General features: G+C 40.8%; 1 protein-coding gene across 2 annotated transcripts in view; it reads left to right on the top strand.

Moving 5' to 3' along the window:
* Window positions 1-23521, top strand: part of LOC129834323 (cadherin-11-like) — an 83876-nt gene that overhangs the window by 16480 nt on the left and 43875 nt on the right. Inside the window, exon 2 of one of the 2 annotated variants that reach the window (XM_055899205.1) lies at window positions 10379-10440. The exons of the other annotated variant lie outside the window; for it this stretch is intronic. The gene's annotated coding sequence lies outside the window, so the exon portion shown is untranslated. The remainder of the gene's footprint in view (window positions 1-10378; window positions 10441-23521) is intronic. 2 annotated transcript variants of the gene reach the window in all.

Below are 23521 nucleotides of genomic sequence, written 5' to 3'. Positions count from 1 at the left end.
TGGAGTTACCATAGACTTCCAGTCATTGCACTAGTTAGCAACTTCCTTCAAACTGCACGCATAAACATAAAAATGGTTCATCTTACTCTGGGGGAGTACAGAACCAGTCAAAAGTTTGGACACACCTACCCATTCAAGGGTTTTTCTGAATTTGTTACTCTTTTCTACATTGTAGAATAATAGTGAAGACACCAAAACTAGGAAATAACACATATGGAATCATGTAGTAACCAAAAAAGGGTTAAACAAATCAAAATATATTTTATATTCTTCAAAGTAGCCACCATTTGTCCTGATGACAGCTTTGGACACGCTTGGCATTTTCTCATCCAGCTTCACCTGGAATGCTTTTCCAACAGTCTTGAAGGAGTTCCCACACATGCTGAGCACTTGTTGTTTGTTTTTCCTTCCCTCTTCATCTCAGGCCTCCCCCTCCTCTCAGAGCTTAGCAGCAGCCCTATCAGCCTCTTCTGTCTGAGCTGAGGCTCCTTCACTTGGTATTATCCCTCATCAGTCTGTTAGCACCCCACCAGTCAGCCAGGCTCTCCTCTCAGCACCTTTCACCAAAAAATGTAATAAAAAAATACTGGATTTAATGTGTCCGTGTGATGTAGGCCTGTCTTCCTTGGGGAATCCAAGATCACTTTGACCAGGCGTCATCTTATCAGTCACAGCTGGAGAACAGTAGACAAAACAGAGCCCTAAGGCCTCCATGCTATAACTGGGATATATGTGGTCTTAAAAGCTTTGGAAATGTATACTAATACTTTCAATTCTGCCTTCAGACAATTCCATGGAGTGTGAATAATCAGGGTCTGCTCCCAGTTGTCTCAGTCCTTTGGTCACCCTCTGCCTCAGAAGGGGTCACAATGTCAGCAGAAGGTTACACAAAGGGATCAGCTCGACAAGTTGAAATAAAAGGCTCTAACCAGAGGCCAATTAGGAATTGTCTGGAGAATGTAATATAGTGTTACTGATATAAAAGAAAAAAACCGAAGTAAACCTTGGACTAGCTGCATATGTTCCAAGAGTGAGCATGTATTTCAGAGGAAAGGGAGTTGGTGAGACAAAGGTTTTTGAATTCATCGGAAAGTTTCCACACATGTAAGGGGAAGTGCAGTCAGCACATACTGTAGCAGCTGCTAGGGCATTATACGCCTTAGCATACTGGGGTGAAACAAGGAGACCAGATGCACTCATTGTCTGTTGACTCATTGAAAACCTTTATGTGGTCTTTGGCATTCACAGCTTTGTTCCAGCGATCTTCTGAGCTTCAGAATTATCCATGGAACGAAATCGGTCTCATATGAATTATGAAAAAAAAATATCCCCCGCGGATGATCATCAGTAGTTTGTTTACTTCTTGTGGAAGAAGGATGCAGGCTATGTACTCTGGTATAATGTGGTCTTCGCTTCCATCCTGGATGCATTAAAATTGTATAGGTATACCAATTATTTTCTCCCGTTTCTCTTTTTTTTTTTTTTTTGTCATTATAATAGGAAATGGAGTATCATTGATTACATTTGTTTATTTAATTTTGCACATCTGATGTTCTAATTTCCTCCAGGGGAAATTGTACGGGAATGAAGAGGGAAGAGGGAAGAGGCTGTATGCATGTGAATCCCATTGCGATGGAGCATCTGGTGGCCCACTCAAATGTTTTTTCTGCTTTTGACGTGCAGATTCTAACCACACAAACCAGTCAAACACAGTGACACACAAAGGCTAGAGGAAAAAATCTTGCCACCACATGTTTTCATACTGATGCTGTGGCACTTTTTGATCAGCGTATTTTTCTGCACTCAGTCGTGTGGTCTTGAAGACGCTTTTATTTCTTTTTTTAACCATTAGACCAGCGAATCTGTGAATAATTGATTTAGTTCTGCTTCTAGTAGCTTTGCTAATGGGGAATTATTTGGTCACAAAGGCATACATTTGTAAGTGAGGCTGATAAACCTTTGGTGCGGAAAAGGAGTGTTTTGTCTGACACAGGAATTCTCTTGTCCACTGTTTTGGTTGTCAAGTGTTCAGGGAAGGCAGGATGTGTACAAGGGCCACAATGGCCCTTTCATACATGCATCTCAGATGCTGGGATATTCAGTCCTGCCTCTTTTCACAGTGCCTTAATCTCTTTATCAGCTCGCAACAATGAAAGATTGAGGCCCTCCTTCTCTTCTCCTGAGCCAGACCCCTTGATTCAGCACACTGGAAAGGGGACTGGTCAATACTGACTACACTCTTCCCCTGGACAGCAGCACACTCAGCACTGTCTGAAAGAGTTTGAAGTATGTTGTCACTTTCCATTTGACTCCATGGGTAATATGGCAGACAATGCTAAAACTGAAAGAGGGAAAAAAGAGAGACAAGAAAGAAAAAAAAAGTTTTCCTCTTGCATCTATAATGTATTGTTCGCTTGGGTTGTTTCAAACTGTCAGGGTAGCTTTGCATCAGTGCACCCATTCACTACTCTGGAATTGGCACCTATTAGACCCCACCAGCTCCTCCACTGTGTCTGCAGGGAAGCCATTTTGATTTCTGTCCCAGGGCTGTTTGTCAGCCTCCAATGAGATGGCTTTTCAGTGACTGGAGGCCCCTCTGGGTCATTTCTCTTTCTGTGTGTTTGGAAAGTGCATTAAAGTATTTTAGGCCCCGCTGATTGGTATGAGGCCAAGTTTCAGCTAATTTCCTACCTCTGTTAACTCCCTCATATCTACAGATATCTTTATAACTGTTAGTTTAAAACTTTTCTTCTGAGAATAATGTAAAGTCTTGAGATTATATTGTAGGTAATTGAAAGCAGTTTGGCAATCTTTCCATGGCCTTTGTTTCTTGGGATGAGTTTTACAGCAGGGCAGAAATTATTACTACATGGGTTAAGTGGCTGACATTGTGGGTGGCCCAGGGGTAGGTATCCATTAAAGGGATACTTTGGGATTTTGGCCGTCTACTTCCCCAGAGTCAGATGAACTCATGGATACCATTTTTATGTCTCTGCATCCAGTATGAAGGAAGTTAGAGGTAGTTTTGCAAGCCAATGCTAACTAGCATTAGCACAATGACTGGAAGTCTATGGTATCTACTAGCATGCTTGGAGTTACCATAGACTTCCAGTCATTGCACTAACACTAGTTAACAATTTCCTTCAAACTGCACGCAGAAACATAAAACATGGTATCCACGAGTTCGTCTTACTTATTCAAGGGTTTTTCTTTATTATTACTATTTTCTACAATGTACAATAATAGTGAAGACATCAAAACTATGAAATAACACACATGGAATCATGTAGTAAGCAAAAACGTGTTAAACATATATTCGATTTTAGATTCTTCAAAGTAGCCAACTTTTTCTTGATGACAGCTTTGCACGTGCTTTTCCAACAGTCTTGAAGGAGTTCCCACATATGCTGAGCACTTGTTAGCGATTTTCCTTCACTCTGCGGTCCAACTCATCCCAAACCATCTCAATTTGGTTGACGTCGGGTGATTGTGGAGGCCAGGTCATCGGATGCTACACTCCATCACTCTCCTTCTTCGTCAAATAGCCCTTACACAGCCTGGAGGTGTGTTGAGTCATTTTCCTGTTGAAAAGCAAATGACATTCCCACCAAGCGCAAACATGGGATGGTGTATCGCTGCAGAATTCTGTGGTAGCCATGCTGCTTAATTGTGCCTTGACTTCTAAATAAATCACAGATAGTGTCACCAGCAAAGCACCCCAAACCATCACACCTCCTCCTGCATGCTTCACAGTGGGAACCATGCATGCAGAGATCATCCGTTCACCTACTCTGCGTTTCACAAGGACACAGCGGTTGGAATCAAAAATCTAAAATTTGGACATATCAGACTAAAGGACAGATTTCAACCGGTCTAATGTACATTGCTCGTGTTTCTTGGCCCAAGCAAGTCTCTTCTTCTTATTGGTGTCCTTTAGTAGTGGTTTCTTTGCAGCAATTAAACCATGAAGGCCTGATTGACGCATGTCTCAATTGAACAGTTGCTGTTGATATGTGTCTGTTACTTGAACTCTGTGAAGAATTTATTTGGCCTGCAATTTCAGAGGCTGTTAACTCCAATGAACGTATCCTCTGCAGCAGAGGTAACTCTGGTTCTGAGAGCCAGATTCATCATAGCGCTGGATGGTTTTTGCGACTGCACTTACAAAGTTCTTGAAATGTTCCGTGACTGACCTTCATGTCTTAAAGTAATGATGGACTGTCATTTCCCTTTGCTTATTTGAACTGTTCTTGCCATAATATATACTTGGTCTTTTACCAAATAGGGCTATCTTCTGTATACCACCCCTACCTTGTCACAACACAACTGATTGGCTCAAACGCATAAAGAAGGAAAGAAATTCCACAAATTAACTTGTTAGTGTGCCAAGCTGTCATCAAGGCAAAAGGTGGCTACTGTGAAGAATCTCATATATAACATATATATTGATTTGTTTAATACTTTTTTGGTTACTACACGATTCCATATGTGCTATCTCATATTTGATATCTTTACTGTTATTCTACAATGTAGAAAATAGAAGAAATAAAGAATAACCCTGGAATGAGAAGGTGTGTCCAAACTTTTGACTGGTACTGTAGATAAAGGGCTTCATTGCCAAAATCCTGAAATATCCATTCAAGGAAATATATTTTTTCCCATTCTAATTGAGGCCGTTGAGTTTGAGCAGAACAACCAGTGGAGGACCAGGTATGGCATGACCTTCTCAATGGAAACGACTGTGGGCTAAAAGATGCTTGTCACTCCCGCAAGGACATGGGGGCTGTAATCTCCAGCAGGGCTGTCATTAACATGACACTCAGATGGGTGTAGTAAACGAGGGCCTGATCGTAATGGAGGACAAGAGTGGGAGATGGGAAGGCATGTCTCTTGATGTGCCTTCTACCAGAACACCAGGCCCCATACCATATTAAACTCTGTCACCCCCAACACTCCCACCAATACACACAAGGGAGCAAACAAGCCCCAGTTTCTATTTCCTATAATGTAAAACGGTAGTATTTTCATGTGCAGCCCAAAATGCTCATTCCCGTTAGTGCTTAGCCCTCCTTTCCCAACAATCAAACCATTCTCCTTTTATTTACTTTACACTGGGAGGAAACCTACTTTTCTTTTGAAGACCAGATGCATTATTGCAGGCCTGACAGCTGCTTCCATTTGAACTACTCTCCTTAGTTACAGCAGAGCTCTGGTTTATTCAATGGCTTCCTAAGTGATGACTATGCAATACACTGTAAACTTAAGACTTCATCTTAGGCTTTATTTAACCAGGCAAGTCAGTTAAGAACAAATTCTTATTTACAATGAGAGCCTACCCCGGCCAAACTCGGACTACGCTGGGCCAATTGTGCGCCGCCCTATGGGACTCCCAATCACGGCCAGATGTGATACAGCCTGAATTCGAACTAGGGACTGTAGTGTTGCCTCGTGCACTGAAATGCAGTGCCTTAGACCGCTGCGCCACTCAGGAGCCCAAAGAGTGGCTCCTTTGAAGAATCTAAAATCTAAAATATATTTTGATTTGTTTAATACTTTTTTGATTACTACATGATTCCATGTGTTGTTTCGTAGTTTTGATGTCTTCACTATTATTCTACAACGTAGAAAATAGTAAAGATAAGGAAAAACCCTTGAATGAGTAGGTGTGTCCAAACTTTTGACTGGTACTTATGTTACAGCGCTTAGATTTCATGGATGAATATTGTATGTTGAAGTGGAACCTAATGATCTGTTTCTGTCTTCTGTCCTTTTTAAATAGGATTGATTGGCTATATATAGGTCGAATGTGATACTCTGCCTATAACCAGCCTGAGTAGGCCTATAACTCCATTCCTATTCTATTCAGAGTTTAGAGAATTTTATCGAATTGGAAATGAGTTGCAGCTGTGGCATACTGCATGCTTTTTACTAAAACAGTACGTGCTAAAACAGTATGCGACAATGAGTACATAGAATACAATTTAAGTATGTAGCACACTAGTATGGATCTTCAGACACAGCCAGTGTCTTCTGTTGTGTTGAGAGAGGTGCAGCAGCCTTGGTCTCAGCACATCCACCTGAATAAAGCATTTAAAAAACAATTTGCCAATGCGGCTTTGAAAGAGGGGGCGCTTGCATGCCTCACAGTTAGATTTGTGTTTGGCGGAAACGCTGACGTTTCTTGTACCCTCGTCCTTGGTGCCTTTATCTGCTCCCATCTCCTGCTCAGGGCTTGGCAGGTTGCCATAGAAATAGCTAAAGGGCAGAGTCAGACACAATTCGATAAAAAATGTAAAGGCTCACCTGTTAGGCCCATAAATATGCCAGGTGTATAGTAGCTCATACTGATGGCTATATATTTTTAAATCCATGAAAAATGTGGGTGTAAATGATCAGGGGTTATGTTGAGGTGGGCATACAGATTTACTTCCTTTTCCCGTTCACAAGCCACTAAACAGTACAGCACTTGGACTACCACTGGCACTTAATATGAGCAATTACATGCCTGACTAGAATTTGAGATCTCAGTTTTGGGGATTTAGTTGAGTCTCCTGGGTGTTTGTACGGGTTGATAAGTGGACCTCTGATACTGTGTGTGGCTACATTAGGGACTGAAGCTGGAGCTGCACTTGGCAGTAAAGACAGGCAGATGTGGCCATTTATCACCAGCCTTCGCTCTGCAAGCAAAGCAGCACCTGGGGGCCTGTGCAGGAGGGTGAAAGACTGAGGTAAAGGAAGAAAGAGAGACGGGAGGAAGAGGGAGAGACAGAGAGATCGAGGGTCAGACAGGAATGTGCATGTCTGCCGAAGCCATTAGAAAGTGAAGCTGCTCGGCCTCGACTGAGATTTCTGAATGGATTTGCACAGATATGACATTGATACTAAACTGACCTCGTTTTTTTCTCCTGCACCTTTCAATCCTGTCTGGCGGGCTATTCACAGGTGTTTTTCAAAAGAGCCATTGTAAAAATGCATATACTTCATCTTACTCTAACTTAGCTGATACACGAGCATACATGCATCCAGTGAGACTTGCTGGGTTCAGTTGGTATCTGGGTTTAGCGAGCCCCTGCTTTGATAATGTGGCAAATAAAGTTGACCAGTGCCACTCAAAGCCCATTTTCCCCAAGCGTCAGTGTTCAGAATGTAGCAACCTTAGCCGGTTAGCCCCCCCTACCCACCTTATTCTGAAATGGCTTTTCAGTGACAAAGTGGAGCTGCAACAGAAAGGAACTTGACAAAACCTATGACATAAACCATACATAGTGCAGCTCCATCATCAATGCCAAATCAGCCTGAATAGTTCATTTAGTATAAATGTTTTTCAGAATAATCGCACATGGTTTCAGGGAAACAATAACAGATTAGGACTGGCCAGTGGCAGTTCTCGAAGTCGAGGGATTGACTTGAAAAAAACAAGATTGAGGAGAAAAAAAAGAATGGATGGAAAGTTTAGTCACTGTGGGAGTATGGTTGAGACTGGGACTTTCCAATATTGCTATGCAGACAGGGCACCACATTGTGTTTCTGTCTGTCTGTCTGTCTGTCTGTCTAAGAGAGAGTCAGAGACTGTGTGTATCTTAGGTCTAAGATAACTGCATACTTGATTGTCTTGACCCTTATTTTAAGGTCAGACTTTACATTGATTCCAAGTGGTTACGAAGTGGAATTGCATTGAAACAAATGGAGTGTTTTTTTCTCTAATTAATTATTGTTAGAATAAACATGGTGAGAGCGGCTCTGTGCTGTTTGGGTGCAAACATTTGTGCAAACATCTCTTATAAACATTTGGAATCTGTGTCTGTGCCCATAGAGGTCCTATAATTCCATTCACATTTGCAACTCATCACCAGTATATATACACCTGTTCTGAAACACTACTAAGCAAGGGGCACCACCAAGAAAGCTGCACCATGAAGACCAAGGAGCTCTCCAAACAGGTCAGGGACAAAGTTGTGGAGAAGTACAGATCAGAGTTGGGTTATAAAATAAATATGAGAAACTTTTAACATCCCACGGATCACTATTAAATCCATTATAAAACATTTTTTAAAGAATATGGCACCACAACAAACCTGCCAAGAGAGGGTTTCATCTATTTATAGATGTTGACGAACTACCAGTACTGTACCAGTAATGTGGAAGTTGGACGTGAATGAATTTGCAAAAGCAAATTGAATTAATTAATCAATGCCAATGATTAATCCTACCTGGGTAGGCTATCTGGGTATTCAACTTTAATTAACATGAGATGTGGCTTCATCTAGGTTAATATGATAAGTGTAAAAGTGTCTCATTTGATTGGAAGAAGATTAAATTATGTTCAACAATTTAATTTATTAAATTGAATGAGACGATAATCCATACAATCTCCGTTGATTGGATATCATAAGTATAAACAGTAGACCAAATGTTGGGAACATTCAACACTGTGGTACACTTCTCCCTAAGGCCGAAGCCACATGGGATTTCCGCTGGGGCGGGGCTTCTGTCAGTACTGGATTACTGAATGGGTTTTGAAAAACCCAAATTTTACTGATTGATCAATTTAATGATAAATCAAACCTGTATAGGCAATTTGTGAATTAAACTTTAATTAACCTGAGAAGTTGCTTCATCTAGATTAGTTTGGAAAAAGTTTGCAATGTCTTACTTAGAGAACTCAACAATTTGGATATTATTTAAAATATCTATTTCAGCATGTAAATGGACAGATTTACACTTATTAGTTCAATTGGATAAGACATTGATATTTGTCTGGATATCATAAGTAATGACTTCAGTGTGACCTGAATAATTCTTCATGAACGAATATACTGGGCACACTTCAGCGGTCACTGATTTCACACGCTGAAATAAAACGGAACTACCCAGGGCGGAACTTTTGTTCCGCGAGGCGGAGGAATTTCAACGTGGCACCAGAAAGAAAAAAAATGGCTATTTTCCCTTGTTAGCTTTAACACTCTAATGCAATCTAACCCTACTTTGTGCCTGAAAATGCAGCACGTAGGATTCCCTTGGTAAGGGAAAGGTTTTACTTATAACGTATTATGTTCAAACCCTTTTCGGCGTCTTTTGACGATGTTTTAACCGGAACACGCGGCAAACACGAAATGCACCGTGGTCTCCTCGCGTGGAATCACGAGAGAGAGAGAGATAATTATCGCTGGTCGAGCTATATCTCCTGAATTTCAATCGGCTGGCTCTTTGTCCTCGATCGAGAAATTAATAATGACCTCGCCTAACCACGTATGAAACGCTCCAGGCAGAAATAGCCCCGCGTTTGGCCAAACGCTCAATTTCTCAGATTTCTATAATTAGCTTTCTCAGCCTCATACAAGAAATGTATTCGCTTACGTTATCCACTGACTACGTCAGAGAACAACACAGCGGCGGGGGAATCTTCAGCACACACACCCAATGCTAATCTTTATCACTCCAAAAATGTGTATAATAAACTTGGTATATTATGTAATCTGCTTTTCAATTTTATACAGGCTGAATAAAAAATAAAAACCTCATTCTATCTTAGATTCCACGCAGGGGGCTCCAATATGTTTATATTAACCCAGACGTGTGGCCTAGTTCCATAAATGTTCAAATCCTTTCCAGATCATCGAACAATGTTAAATTCTTAGATTACAGAGTAATTACAGAGTATACTCTTGGCTAACAAGTTGAATCAGCAATACAAAATTGGGTTTAATTATTTATTTACTAAATACCTAACTAATCACACAGAATCACACATACACAATTAAATCATAAATTGATCACAAATTGCCGTCATAAAGGAAAACGTCCCTAGCGGGCGGAATCGATATGACAGCTTGTTACACAAAGAAAAGGGGCGGGATTTTAGTGAAAGAGCGGGAGACTGGAACATAGGCGAGCTGTGCTATTGTAAATACAGTATCTTATGCATTCTAAATTACCGCCCATTTGAAAAAGGAAAATGCAATAAATATTTACTCTGAGCTGCACTTCAGTAGGTTGGTGGTAGATGGAAGACCGTATCGCCAACCCAAGTCCTCTGTCTTTTGAAGAATGTCTCTGGTGGTCACTGGATATGTGGTAACGTCGTTGAGTAGACGGGATACTCTGACTGTCCTTCCTAACCTGCGTTTGTAGCAGCTGTTGCTAACTCAACGGCTAGGAGGTATCACTTCTGTAGTGAATACGAGTTCAAAGTTCATACCATTTACAACCAAAGTCCATGCTGATGTTGGCTTAGTTCTGTAGTTATTATCTGAACCATTCTGACATCGGAACTTCATCCTGATGTACCCGGAACAGGAAGTTATATTTTTGTCAAAGGCTTTTATAGTGGAGGGAGAGGGGTGTGTCTGAAAAGTTTGTAACCCATGTCTCTTCACAGGGGCGGGTCCCTGGTTGAGCAGAAGCCCAAACTTATGAAAACCCAAATCTCTCATTCGGAAGGTAAAATTACATTTCATCTCTTCACAAATCATTTCATATTCAAACATTTGAATTAAACAACAATTCCATGTGAATACGATACCTCTGACTTTTAGACTTTCCACAGTAGAGTTTATGTCATTCTATCATTGATGAGAATGTGTCAGAGGGCAACCGAACTGACATAATATACCTTAAGTACCACCGCATATGTTCAGTTGGTCGGATTACCAGAATATAGTTCATTTCCCCCCAACTTCTGATTTTCCCAGAATCTCTATGTTAACAAAGGGGTTTTCTTATGTCACATCAGTTATAGTAGGGAGAGGGAAAAAGGGGGAAAGAGGTATTTATGACTGTCATAAACCTACCCCCTGGCCAACGTCATGACACTACCGATCATCGACTTCGGCGATGTCATTTACAAAATAGCTTCCAATACTCTACTCAGCAAACTGGATGCAGTCTATCACAGTGCTCTAGTCGGCTGGCCCTCGCTACATATTCGCCGCCAGACCCACTGGCTCCAGGTAATCTATAAATATATGCTAGGTAAAGCTCCGCCTTATCTCAGCTCACTGGTCACGATAACAACACCCACTTGTAGCACGCGCTCCAGCAGGTATATTTCACTGGTCATCCCCAAAGCCAAGTCCTCTTTTGGCCGCCTTTCCTTCCAGTTCTCTGCTGCCAATGACTGGAACGAATTGCAAAAATCGCTGAAGCTGGAGACTTATATTTCCCTCACTAACTTTAAACATCAGCTATCTGGGCAGCTAACCGATCGCTGCAGCTGTAAATAGCCCACCCAATCTACCTACCTCATCCCCATATTGTTTTTATTTACTTTTCTGCTCTTTTGCACACCAGTATTTCTACTTGCACATCATCATCTCCTCATCTATCACTCCAGTGATAATTTTCGAAACTGTAAATACTTCTTTACTATGGCCTATTTATTGCCTTACCTCCTCACGCCATTTGCACACACTGTATATAGACATTATTTTGCCTTAATATCAAACTTGTATGCCATCTGTAAATATGAATAAAATGGTTAAATTACATGGTTAAATGGTTAAATTACAAGCCTAGTTGGTTTAGCTATTAGCTATTGTGTTATTGACTGTACGCTTGTTTATTCCATGTGTATCTCTGTTTTGTTGTTTGTGTCGCACTGCTTTGCTTTATCTTGGCCAGGTCGCAGTTGTAAATGAGAACTTGTTCTCAACTAGCTGACCTGGTTAAATAAAGGTGAAATAAAAAATAAATAAAAAATACAAACCCACGAAAAATACACTTTAATTCCAGGTTGTAAAGCAACAAAATAGGAAAAATGCCAAAGGGGTGAATACTTTCGCAAGCCACTGTACATCATGGTTGGACGCGTCTCCTGTCTGATGCCATACATGGTTGCCCTTAGTTTGACGTAATCCAGACTGGTGTTTTCTCCATCTCCTTAAAACTTCTTATGGCTGCAAGCCCGACGTCGGTACACTTATGACAACAGCCAGCTCAAGTGCAGGGCGCGAAATTCAAAATATATATTTTTTTAATATTTAACCTTCACACATTAACAAGTCCAATACAGCAAATGAAAGGTACACATCTTGTGAATCCAGCCAACATGCTCGATTTTTTAAATGTTTTACAGCGAAAACAGCACGTATATTTATGTTAGCTCACCACCAAATACAAAAAAAGGACAGACATTTTTCACAGCACAGATAGCATGCACAAAGCCAACCTAACTAACCAAGAACCAACCAAACTAACCAACAAACAACTTCATCAGATGACAGTCATAACATGTTATACAATAAATCTATGTTTTGTTTGAAAAATTTGCATATTTCAGGTATAAATCATAGTTTACATTGCAGCTACAATCAGAAATTGCACCGAAAGCAGACAGAATAATTACAGACACCAACGTCAAATACCTAATTACTCATCATAAAACATTTCTGAAAAATACATAGTGTACAGCAAATGAAAGACAGGCATCTTGTGATTCCAGCCAATATTTCCGATTTATTAAGTGTTTTACAGCAAAAACACAATATATCGTTATATTAGCTTACTGCAATGGCTAACACACAACAGCATTGATTCCAAGTAATCGGTAGCGATAGCACAGCTCGACAGATATATGAAATAGCATCCCAAATTGGGTCCTTATCTTTGTTGATCTTCCATCAGAATGTTGTAAAGGGGTCCATTGTCCAGCCCAAACAGGTTAACTTAACATTAGGTTTATGCAGTTTTACTACGCAAAATGTTTTTTTAAAGCCGCGTTTATATGATTACCTAGACATACTGATCAGCTCCAATAGACAGCCGCATGCTATATGGCAGACCAATCCAAACTCATCTCGGCATGTCCAGCCCACTCATTATCTCAGCCAATGATGGCTACGATTATTTAGCTAATCCAACTAGGCTTGTAATTTAACCATTCAACCATGTAATTTAACTTTTACTGCCTCTGAAACCCGGATCCGGGATCCCCCATCCCCCCCCACCCCCCCCACACTGATTAGCATCGCTAGCATAGCGTCACATTTAAATAGTAGCATCTAAATATCATTAAATCACAAGTCCAAGACACCTAATGAAAGATACAGATCTTGTGAATCAAGTCACCATTTCAGATTTTTAAAATGTTTTACAGGGAAGACAAAATATGTAAATCTATTAGCTAACCATGTTAGCAAAAGACACCCTTTTTCTTTGTCCACCATTTTTTCTCAACACCAGTAGCTATCACCAATTCGGCTAAACTAAGATATTGATAGCCACTAACCAAGAAAAAAGCTCATCAGATGACAGTCTGATAACATATTTATGGTATAGGATAGGTTTTGTTAGAAAAATGTGCATATTTCAGGTATAAATCATAGTTTGCCATTGCAGCCAGCATCACAAATCTCACCAAAGCTCCTAGAATTACTACAGACAGCAACGTGTATTACCAATTTACTCATCATAAAACATTTCTTAAAAATACACAGCACATAGCAATGGAAAGACACAGATCTTGTGAATTCAGACAACATTTCAGATTTTCTAAGTGTTTTACGGCGAAAACACAATGAATCGTTATATTAGCATACCACATATGCAAACGTTACCAGAGCATTGATTCTAGCCAAAGAGAGCGATAACTCAACATCGCCAAAATATATTAATTTTTTCACTAACCTTCTCAGAATTCTTCAGATGACACTCCTGTAACATCATATTACACAATGCATATAGAGTTTGATCGAAAATGTGCATATTTAGCGGCACAAATCGTGCTTACACAATGGAAATAGTGTTCAACTACTCAAGCAATCTGGCCGGCGCCATTTTGAAAATACAAATATTTTTATCAAAAACGATTCATAAACTTGACTAAAAAAATACAGGTTGGACATGAAATGAAAGATGTATTAGTTATTAATGCAACCGCAGAGTTAGATTTTTAAAATTAACGTTACTAGACATACAGTGTGCGTTACTGCCAGACTAGTGACGCAATAACGGCGTCACTAATCCCCATGATTGAGTTTACATTTTTCCACATAAAAACGGAATAACATCATAAATAGCTCTTACTTTTCGACGAGCTTCCATCAGAATCTTGCCATGGTGGTTCTTTGTCCAAAAGAATCGTTGCTTGGTTGTAAAACGTTGCATTCAACTTCTGATACAGCAGCTAACACTAGCTATCCATAGCTATTTTGCCATAACGTGTCCAAATCCTCAAGGCGCAATACTGAGGAAATTCCGAAAAATAGCAATATACTCGCATAATCTGATATAACTCGGTTTAAAATAGCTTCGTTATGATGCTTCTAACACCTATGTCTAATTAAATTACAGATGGATACATCTAACGTTTAAAATTGAGCGTTTGAAAATGGCATCCTGAGGTCCCTCTCTGCGCAATGCTCAGCGTGGAAAGGAAGGCTCCTGTCGCTCCTTGGCGTTTTATAACCTCTGAGAGCCACGCAGCAAGCCCATTCCACTTCTCATTGGTTACTGACATCCAGGGGAAGGCGGGTGCAGTTCATGTCGTTCCATAGGATATACAGCGACTTTCAAAACTGATCTGAAATCAGAGCTTCGCTCTCAGACCATCGCAGTACCTGTCATGGATTTCGCTGTAGAAAGAGTTCTGGGTCACCCACAGACAAAATTCCAACGTCTATAGAAACTAGAAAGTGTTTTCTATCCAATAGAATTAATAATATGCATATTGTACGATCAAGAATTGAGCACGAGGCAGTTTAATTTGGTGACACTCAGAAATAAAAAATGCTAATTGCGCCACCTATTGGCAAAAGGTTAACCATTTTATTCATATTTACAGATGGCATACAAGTTTTATATTAAGGCAAATGAAAGTTCACATGTTCGAGAAGGCATTTCTGTCAGAACACGCATTTTGATAAAGTAATATGCCTAGTTTCCTGAATCGGGTCACATTTCTGTTCACACATGCCTACGCATATAGGGCATTCATTCAGATTTAGGAAATTACGCCTTTCTTACGCACACCTTTCCAACGCACTTTTCAGTAGTTGGTATTCAGACTTAATTTATGAAGGTGCGTAACGGGCTTTGCAGGCATGGTTCCCTTGCACACACTGAATAAATGTAATTCAACAGGTTAAAACCCTTCCTCTAGCAGATTTTCTCGTGGAGTTTTCATTCAATAGGGTTTTCAGTACATTTATTTTAAGCCATCCCTTTAAATAATGTGTACACTTAAGTTTGAATTTTGTCGACAGACTCACAAGAGTATATCGAGAGAACGGTTTCAGAATATTAGGGATCAATGAAAGAAAGCCATCTAAATATATGTCTCCGTTTCAGCACCTGTTGGTATATTTGAAAATACTCTGCTTTTATAGATTATTTAGGTTTAGGAAAGTATTTATGAATCATAAAAAACAGGTTTTGAGAGCCTTTACGCATGAAAGAAAGAAAACGGTGGTTTGTGTAACGGCATTCCTCCTCCTCTTCATCTTCGGAAGAGGAGGAGTATTTAGGGAACCAAGGCGCAGCGAAGTTTGAACACATATTTATTTAACAAAGACACGAACTTGTATAAACTAACAAAACAACAAAACGGTGTAGACAGACCTATACGACGAACTTACATAAAACAAGAAGAACGCACGAATAGGACAATTAGACTACACAAACCGAACAAACCGTAACAGTCCTGTATGGTGCAAACAATTACACAGACACGGAAGACAATCACCCACAACGAACACTGTGACAACGCCTACCTAAATATGACTCTTAATTAGAGGAACGCCAAACACCTGCCTCTAATTAAGAGCCATACCAGGCAACCCAAAACCAACACAGAAACAGAAAACATAGAATGCCCACCCAACCTCACGTCCTGACCAACTAACACACATAACAAACTAACATAAATAGGTCAGGAACGTGACAGTTTGATTAATTCTGAACATTGCCACATTTAGTTATTTAACCCATTGTGATGTTGGAAGATTAGTGTTTATAGAATTATAATAGGGAGAATAGTGTACAATAGTAGGATATACCTTGGTCTATTGCCCGCACTAACCATGGAACTGTGTGATGACACAGCCAAGTATTGCGCCATGTGTCGGGTTCAAACTGTTACGGCTTGGTCTGCGATCCGCTCCATAGCGATTTAATTAGCATACTTGTCTTTTTTTTACACGATCAAATGTTACTAATGATCCTCTGTAACAACCACATGGCTGTGACATCGTTTACAGAGGAAGCAAATGAAGGTAAACAAAACAACGTAATTAAATGGAATGCTAATGTAGGCTATACCAACTGAAGGGAACTAATGGTCAATTGGCAGTTGAATCTGTTAGGCCTATTCCAGCAAGTTAAAAGGCGATACAATTGAAATTCTGCATAATGGAATTTCATTACGTTTATTATGAGAAGTTGATAGATTGATATGCTTCAGTTTACCTGTACATATGACTGGTTTCACATTTGTCTGTAGCGTATATTAAATCAAACATACATGTACAATATATATATACAAATCCTTTATCCGAACAGATGAGTCAATAGCTCTTTTTTCCCCCACTTGGAACCGGTAGGGTCGCTCAACCTTATTCATGGTTTCCTTTCACGTAAAGGTGGTGGAATTACTATGAAATGAAGTCAAGGTCAGAATACAGCATATCTGTGTACACACCTCTGCCACCCCTTAAGTTATTTGATCTCCACACGATCAAAACGAATAGCAGGTGAATAGCACACCTGAATAGCACATCATGGTCAGAATTCGCATAGAGACAAAAGTGCATAAAAAGGGAATTACGGTATGTTCCATTTATGCCCGCTTCACTCGGGTCGGAATCAGGCCCATAATTTACAGGTACAGTAACTGCCAAAAGGGAAACGCTGACATAAAGTGTCTTAAAGCGACACCATTCTTCCACAACAAATTCCATTATTTGGTGTTTTGTTGATGGTGGTGGTGGAAAACGCTGTCTCAAGCGCCACTTTAGAATCTCCCATAAGTATTCATTTGGGTTGAGATCTAGCGGCATATGGCATATGGTTTACATCATTTTCATGCTCATCCAACCATTCACTCGTGCCCTGTGGATGTGGCGTTATTATCCTATCGGGGCATAGCCATGGTAGCCAAAATAATGGCCTGCCCAGCATTTTTATACATGACTCTAATCGTGATGGGATGTTGATTGCTTAATTTACTCAGGAACCACACCTGTGTGGATATAATTTGTATCCCTCATTTGCGCAAGTGCTGCTATTATTTACTTGTAGGTAAATAATGAAGCTCAAACGTAAATGAGGGTCTACACAGCTGGCATATATTTTGTACTGGTAATAATACAAACTTGTCCCCTTACTGAAGCAATTATGACATTTTCCAGATAGGTAATGCATTGTGTTCACTTCAGAAGTTATCCAATTTAACTTATCCTATTGTGTTGCAAGAAAAAGTTAATATGCAACCATTAAGCATCTGAAGCTGGAGAGCGGAGCACATTGAATGGAAATGATTGAATGATGCATTATTTAAATAGTGAGGAGTCGAGCTGGCTGGCTCAAACCATTTTCATTATGGTATGAATTATTTCACATTGTAGTCTGTGCAATAATCAAGGGCCATGGTGAAAGAGTGAGTGATAGAGAGGGAGAATGTATGCGAGCGAGTTATTGAGACTGAAAAGGAAGAGAGAGGGGACAGAGCGTGAGGGAGGTCGAGTCTGAAAGCGAGGAGCTTATTTCACACTGGATCTAGCTCACCGGAACTAATCAGCCATGATGGAGTTGTAGGCAGAACGCACAGAAATCCTCATAACGTTGAAAATGACAGATTTAGTCATTAGTGGCAGAGCGGAGCATACAGTGGGAAACCTGCATCTCCTGGTCCCCTCAGTGAGTGGGCGTGTGTGAGGGGAGGAGAGCAGCCAGCATTGATGAACGTGCCCCAACTGGGTCCGATTATGCAGCGTAGAGGCATAGAGGGAGAGAGGGAGGTGGGGGGAGGGAGGGGTGGTTGGAGGAGAGAGTCCTTTAGCATCCTTGCCACTGCTGCAGCCAAGTTCGTCCGCACCAATGACTCTTAACACCTGTAAATAAGCCCCTGCCAAAGGCTTATTTATCAAATGATTCGAGGTTATCGATTTCTCCCACCCCATGTAACAGAGTTTGCGGGGAGTTTTCACTGTGCGGGCAAATTGTGAATGTCCAATCGGAGGGAATGAATCAGTGGCATAGAGAGTGAGCCGAGCTATGTTTAGTATTCACCAAAGTAGGCCTGAGCCTCTTTTAATTTGGCAAGCGACAGCGGGTGTATGTCAGCACCTCCCACCTCACCTCTGGCCAGTGTGCTGTGAAGTAATGGCTGTTTAAATGGAGAAGGCGACTCTAATAAAAAGAGCATTTATTTTCCGGAGCTTCTCCCACTCTGACTCATGTCACTTGATATTCATTGGAGGCTGTCTCGGCGCGGCTAGCTCAGGGCTTACTCTTATCAAGATAACCATTCAGTGGCCCAGCTCTTTTGACTACTCCAGGAAATAAAAAAGAGATACGATAGGTTACTTACCAATGACAACAAAAAAAGCAAAGAAGAGAAATTGCACTTCCTTATCATTAGAAGAGGAAGATGCCTTATCCTTTAGGACTGATAGTTCCAGCCTGGCATTAGAAACAGGCTCCTTACAAGTGGAGAGAATGGTGGAAATATTCATTCAAATCATGCGAGCTCATATTGACTATTGAAATGGTGTAAGGCCAAGTTCAGGAATTTAGAGTTTGGCAGATTACCCAAGGGCTTATCTCATTAAATGCAGTTGCTTTATCTTAAATAGGGCGAGTTCTTCAAACGTCCTCCACTACACTAATGATCTATTATGTATTGCATGGCTATTCAATTCTATGCTATTTTTATCAGAAGGAATCTCCTCCCCTGAGAGAGCTGCAGTATCATAAACGAACAAATACCCATGTTTAAATAGCATTTGATCATTTTCACAGCATATACTTTACTCCTATGCAGTTTGAAGATGTATGGAGATAGATTGATGCGATCTAATATCTGGCATTGCAAAGTCCTATTAGTCAGCACTGGTGACAGACTAAATCACTTGCTTTGAGTTGTGAAGTAAAATAGTATGGTGAAAGACGGACTTAAATTATTTGATGTTTATTTTTTCCTCCCGGGTGAAACATAGATTTTTGAATCGGACACCCATGCGGCTGAGGCTAAATGTACGTTAAAAGCATATTGAATTTCCCTCAATTGCAGGTTTTCTACATAGGTAATACGATGCGGTGGCAGCATCTCCTTCAGAATGAATCCCCAGTCAAGTAGGCAAAGTGGAGGGATTTAATTTGGGCACAAGTAGGGTGAGCGTCAGCAGAGGAGGTCAGCGACCTCTATCTGGATAAATAAAGGACGGTCGGTGGCAAAAGCTCATAATCTGGCAAATACATATTCAACAGCTTATCCATAAACATCCTCCACAAGAGGTGAGCACTGCTCTGAATATCAACATGCAGGGGAAAAGATTCAGGCTCGGGGAATGAGCGCTTTTCCCCTTAACTCTCCAGGCCTACTTTATGTCCCCTCCTCCCTACTCCCACTCCAACCTCTCTCTACTTCAAATGTATTAGCTGTGCAATTCCACTCTGGCTCTCCTGCTGTCATTACACACACAGACTCACTCACCTTGGCTAGGTAATCTTCTCTTCAACCATGGAAAAATGCTGAGTATCTTTGATAAGGGGAAGGGGAAGGTCGAATAAATGTCACCGAAACTCATTACGAGGGTGTGCTCCTATTGTATAATTCATACAAAATGCTAAATGAAAAGCTGCCGGGGTGTTGCTAAAGGCTAGGTGATTCAGCTCCCTTTCCCTCCATCTCACATATTTAATGTTTCGAAAGGACAGGTAAAGAAAATATAGTTGCTGAATAGAGTGACAGCTGAGTTGACTTGAATAATGTAATTTGTCGTTATCTACAGCTCAATGGATGAGTCAAATAGGGCGCCACACAAAGGGTGGTCTGTTATCGAAGCCTAGTGGCTCTGAAAGGAAGAGTGGGTGAATGATGCTTGTCCAAGCTGGTGTTCTGATAGGCTTTTCTCTCCAATGACCTTCTTTTTGTTCCCTGGCTAGGATGGCATTGATGTTTTCTTTGGTATTAAGCCGATCCACTCTGAATACTTGGATTTCATCCAAGCTGTTTTTGAGCCACCATATTCTTCGTCCAGCGATGTGTAATAGAAAATGTAAACTGTTGTTTATTTTTTATTTTGCATTAGACAAACCCTCTGGCCTTCCTCTACTCGATAGTCCTGTCAGATGGCTAGGTGGGTTGTTGTCCTCGGTTCACTAAATCAATGTGTCATGGATAATGCTAGTCTCTTCTGAGGAGATTTCCTCTCATTCCGTTCAATTACCTTTTGCACTTGCTGTGTATGGTGGCACGTGTTGTTTGTGGATACTTATTCATTCAATTTGTTCTCCCACGTTTCATTTGAAGTAGGGGGAGGGGGGGGGGGGGATCAAGCCCATACAGGGCTGTCAGTGACATCGCCCTGCACACATCTCCAGGGGATTGCAGTGTTTCTTTAAGGTGGTTCTTTTTGTGTTACTTTGCATTTATATTGACTTTGGCAATCTGTTATTTTTCTATATATCTATATTTTATGTCTAAATTTACATTTTGCTTGCAGAACACATCGTGTGGGCAGGTGTTCTTGTAAAGCAGGTGTCAAACTCAATACACATAAGGCTGAGTGTCTGCGGGTTTTCGCTTCTCCTTTCGTACTTGATGATTTAAGGTCACTAATTAGTAGGGAACTCCCCTCACCTGGTTGTCTAGGTCTTAATTGAAAGGAAAAACCAAAAAGCAGCAGACCCTATAGGCCCTCCACGGAATGAGTTTGACAAAGCAATAAGTTGCAAAATATCTGCTTATGTTCAACAAGACATCATTAGTCTTTTCTATGAGCTTCTCTTACAGTGGTTTTACCAAAGGAACTGGTTTGAATATGATATTGGGAAAAATGCGAGAAGTTGGAGGACATTTCAGAATAGCCTATGATTTATATGTGAGTAATCCAGGAATGTGTCCTCAATCCGCCTGACTAACCAGTGTCTGTCTGTAGCCTCGCTACTTCTATAGCCTCGCTACTGTATATAGCCTGTCTTTTTACTGTTGTTTTATTTCTTTACCCAGCTATTGTTCACTTAATACCTTTTTTGCACTTTAGGTTAGAGCCTGTAAGTAAGCATTTCACTGTAAGGTCTACACTTTGATTTGATTTGAGATATGCTCAGTGGTGTTATGTGTGTGTGTGCGTGTGTGACTAGAATGACTAACATCAAATGTAGGGGAAGTGGGAAACGGTTATCTGCGATAAATACTGGCCTTAGTGCCCCGGGAGGAAGTTGTGTCCTTCATGCAGCTCTGCCTGGCATTGTTTGACACAGTCATCTTAATTCGACTTGCAGAACAGATGAACTCAGTCTTGCTGGCATTTTTTCGTGTCATTTTGGCCCTGTTCAGCTATGTTGGTCGTGTGTGTGTAATTGACTTCGAAACATTGGCATCGTTGCCACCTGTCAATTCCACACAGCTGTGGCCTGCAAAATCCTCCCGAAAGCTGGTATAATTCGAGCTGCTTATGCTCTGCTTCTGCCTGAACGCCCTCTCATTGATTCTGCTCATGCAGCCATGCATCATTGGTAAGAGCAGAGTAGAGTATAGGTTGGGTCCACAAGCACTGCTCCTGTTCTCACAGTATCAGAGTTTAGGTTGAATACCAAGGCCTGAAAAGATGCTGCTGTTTCAACATCATTCTAGGGACATAGCTCTCAATTGAATGTGTGTGCCCTCCTATGTTCTACAGTAGCAGTCACCTATAACAGATCTGACCACAAACAAATCTTATTTTAAGAATATCTTGTTCCGTCTTATAATAATTGCTCTCTCAGCCTTATAGACTGCTAGTTTTCTAGTAATCCCTATCTCACAGTAGAGGATTTGTATAATCACAGACCAGGATGAGTTGACCTCAGGAGGTCTCAGTGGCACAAACATATAGAGACATACACCTACTTTCACTGTTTGTGTGAATGTTTTTCCAAAAGGAGCCCATACCACACCATCCATGACCATCTGTCGTGGCTTTGTGTTGTCAGAGTGAATCAGATACCAGAGATTCACTAGCAATATTATTCTTATGTTGAGGAGGATCAGTATGATGGTGTGCTGATCGTCGTGATGAAAGTATTCACACCCCTTGACTTTTTCAGTTCATGAGTAAAAATGTGCTTAACAAGTCACATGCCGTTTCATGGACTCACTCTGTGTGTAATAATATTGTTTAACATTATTTTTTAAATACTACCATCTATGTAATTACAGAGTTTAACGGATGTGATAGGAGAAAACTGAGGATGGATCAACAACATTGTAGTTACTCCACAATACTAACCTAATTGACAGTGAAAAGAAGGAAGCCTGGACAGAATAAACATTTTCCAAATCCTGCATCCTGTTTGCAATAAGGCACTAAAGCGAAACTGCAAAAAATGTGGTAACTCAATTTTATGTCTTGAATACGAAGCGTTATGTTTGGGTAAAATCCAAGACAACACATTACTGAGGACCACTCTTCATATTTTCAAGCATGGTGGTGGCTGCATCATGTTATGGGCAAGAACTAGGGAGTTTTTTAGGACAAAAATAAATGGAATAGAGCTAAGCACAGCAAAATCCTAGAGGAATACCTGATTCTGTCTGCTTTCCAACAGACATTGGGAGACAAATTCACCTTTCAGCAGGACAATAACCTAAATCACAAGGCCAAATATTCACTGGAGTTGCTTACCAAGACGGCATTGAATGTTCCTGAGTGGCCTAGTTACAGTTTTGACTTAAATCTGCTTGAAAATCTATGGCAAGACTTGAAAATGGCTGTCTAGCAATGATCAACAACCAATTTGACAGAGCTTGAAGAATTGGTACCAGTGCTTGTAGGCAGACCATGATCATCGCAGGGTCTCAAAGAATGACTGAGATGTGACTTTTACATTAAAAAAAAAAGTTCCTCAGATGGAGGTGCTTAGCTGATAGAATTGTACTGCATTTCAATGTGGAAGCTTTTCTGTGGTCTCTAAACACCTCCATCTGCAATTGGATCCTGTACTTCCTGACAGGCCACCCCCAGGTGGTTAGGGTAGGTAGCAACACATCTGCCACACCATTCCTCAACACTGGAGCTCCCCAGGTGTGTGTGCTCAGTCCCGTCCTGTACTCCCTGTTCACCCACGACTGCATGGCCAGGCATGACTCAAACACCATCATTAAGTTTGCAGACGACACAACAGTGGTAGGCCTGATCACCGACAACGGCGAGACAGCCTATAGGGAGGAGGTCAGAGACCTGGCCGGGTGGTGCCAGAATAACAACCTATCCCTCAACGTAACCAAGACTAAGGAGATGATTGTGGACTACAAGAAAAGGAGGACTGAGCACGCCCTCATTCTCATCGACAGGGCTGTAGTGGAGCAGGTTGAGAACTTAAA

The sequence above is a fragment of the Salvelinus fontinalis genome, chromosome 35 (assembly GCF_029448725.1).
Source record: "Salvelinus fontinalis isolate EN_2023a chromosome 35, ASM2944872v1, whole genome shotgun sequence".
Lineage (NCBI taxonomy): Eukaryota > Metazoa > Chordata > Actinopteri > Salmoniformes > Salmonidae > Salvelinus > Salvelinus fontinalis.
This window is presented reverse-complemented; position numbering and strand designations above follow the sequence as displayed.